This window comes from Lolium perenne, chromosome 2 (assembly GCF_019359855.2).
Source record: "Lolium perenne isolate Kyuss_39 chromosome 2, Kyuss_2.0, whole genome shotgun sequence".
Classification (NCBI taxonomy): Eukaryota; Viridiplantae; Streptophyta; class Magnoliopsida; order Poales; family Poaceae; genus Lolium; species Lolium perenne.
In genome coordinates, this window is record NC_067245.2 from 257,748,686 (window position 1) to 257,751,263 (window position 2,578).

Sequence of the window (2,578 nt, forward strand, 5' to 3'; positions counted from 1 at the left end):
ATCGGCTCTTTTGGGGATTGTTTGACTTTGACTATCGGCAAAATTAACTGGAAACACTTCTTCAGTAATAAGAAGGTTTTTACAATGAAGAGCCGATTGCTCAAGGGAGGAAGAACAAAAGAAGAGCCGATTGCTCAGGAACTACTAGTCCTACACTACTAATCCTCGCTGGCCTCGTCGTCGGCATCGTAGCTGCCGTTGGCGCTGCTTCCGGAGAGTTCCTCGTCGCTGCTGCCCCAGCCCTCGGCCGGAGCCTTTTCCTCCTCGTCATCATCATCGTCTTCGCTGTCCGCCCAAGCGTGGAAGCGCTTCGCCGGCGGATACCCAGCGGAGGAGGAGGAGTCATCCTCCTCCTCTCCCTCCTTTTCCTCTTCTTCCTCCTCTTCTTCTTCCTCCTCCTCGTCGGAGGAGGTGGAGTTCGCCCAGGAGTGGAGGTCGTCCTCGCTCTCGCTTTCCAGCTCCCCTTCGATGAGGAACTGGAGGTCGTCCTCCCCATCGGTCAGGGGTAAGTCACCATCTGACCCGACGAGGGCCTCGGGCGGGCCATCTGGCACGTAGTCAAAGTCCCACTCTTGCTCGCTCGAGGAAGAAGATTGGAAAGAGAGGCCTGATGAGACGGAGGAAGAGGAAGACATTGCTACAGGGAAAGAGGGTTTTTTGGTGCCGATGGTTGGAACAGAACAAGGGGATGAAGAGGCGAGCCGTTCGGCGCAGTTAAATAAGGGGGGTATAGTGGAGGTTTAATGCCACTACGGTTTCCGAGGAAGTGATGTTAAAGCTATCAAATCTTGCAGAGAAGTTGAGAAGGCAAGGCATCATGATGAAGGATACTGCGACGGTTCTACTCTGCCACGACATGACCCGACGAAGAAAAAGCAGAGTGATTTTGGAATTAACATTTCCAAAACCAGGGGGGCATGTGTTGTCACCAGAATTTGACCGGATCAGAGGTGGGCCTCGATTAAGATGGGCTTGAAGAATATACACGGAAGATATACATGAATCGGCCTTGTATACAAAGTTTGGGCTAGTTTGCCCGTGTATTTGTAAATATAGTAGGATACGTGTCGGTTAGATAGAATTTGGCTCGTACACGGTTGGGATTATTCCCACGTTAGAAAGTCTACGGACTATAAATATGTATCTAGGGTTATTGAGAAAGACAACAATCACGTTCATCACAAACCAATCTAGGCGCATCGCCAACCCCTTGTTTCGAGGGTTTCTTCCAGGTAAGCACCATGCTGCCTAGATCGCATCTTGCGATCTAGGCAGTATACGTTTATTCGTTGTTCATGCGTTGCTCGTGCTGAAGCCTTGTTGATGGCGAGCAACGTAGTTATCATAGATGTGTTAGGGTTAGCATTGTTTCATCGTGTCACATGCTTTTGTCCGTGCAACCCTTAGACGTCTAGCCGCCCTTACACTTATCTTAGGTGTAAGGGCGGCACCTCGCTTGATCATTATTTAGTAGATCCGATCTGTTATGATTGCTCCTTGTTCTTCAAGGATTAGTTTAATATCTGCATAGTTAGGCCTTGCAAACGGGTTGAAGGATCCAGTAGCACGTAGGGTGTGGTTTGCTGGCCCTAGATAAGATGTTCCGGGGATCAACTTCATGTTGGTTTTTAGGCCTTGTCTAGGGTTGGTTTATTATCACCGTGCGTGGCTGCCAGGCTCAATCACGCGTAGGATGTTCCGATTATGTGGTGAAAACCCTAAATCGTCGTAGGTCGTTTTAGCTTTATATTGATCAAGCAGGACCACCATGTGATCGTAGACCTCATACGAATCATGGGTGGATCGGCTCCTTGAGCCGATTCACAGGACAACCTGAGAGCCGATCGAGGCTCGTATTTAATGTTTACGTATATGCCATGCAGGAAACTAAGCGAAGCAAATCCATCACCTTCCTGACCAGGTATAGGTCAGGTGGCACGCCCTTGCACCAGCATCGGACGTGCGTGCCGAGGCTTTGCGGGCCGTCGCTCGAGGGACCAGGGCCAGCCGCAGTCCTGGGAGCCTCCCGGCTCTACTGTGTTGCCCGTCGTTGCTCGCCGGTGGGTTTCTGACCGCAACACATGCTAAGCAATATAATTCATTGAAGACTATGATGATGCTTTTTGTTCATCCTTGTAATAGTCTTATAATATGCTTTATCATGCCTTTCACTATCCTCTTGGTTGAGCCTTTTTATTATGGTGCCTCTTACTTGTTGCTCAACTATTTGTTTGTTGCAAGTGTTAAGCTTATTTTTCTATCTATGATCTATTGCAAATGTTTGTGTTTTAAATGGTAATGAGGAAGTGAGGATTCCATGTTATGCATATTGTATTCAAATACAACATTTTAATTTATGCATGTACCTTGGGGAGCTTCCTCATTTGATTTAGAGCACTATCTTTTGGTGATCATTAGAGTTTGATTCACTTGGTATCTTTTGTTTTTGAATGATATTATGGGAGTGATGATTCCATGTTTGTGCACTTTATACTCCAATGCAAATTGTCTAGTTTTGTGCACAAACCTTGGGGAGCTTCCTCATATTATTTAAAGCAATCTTCTTGATCTTACCATA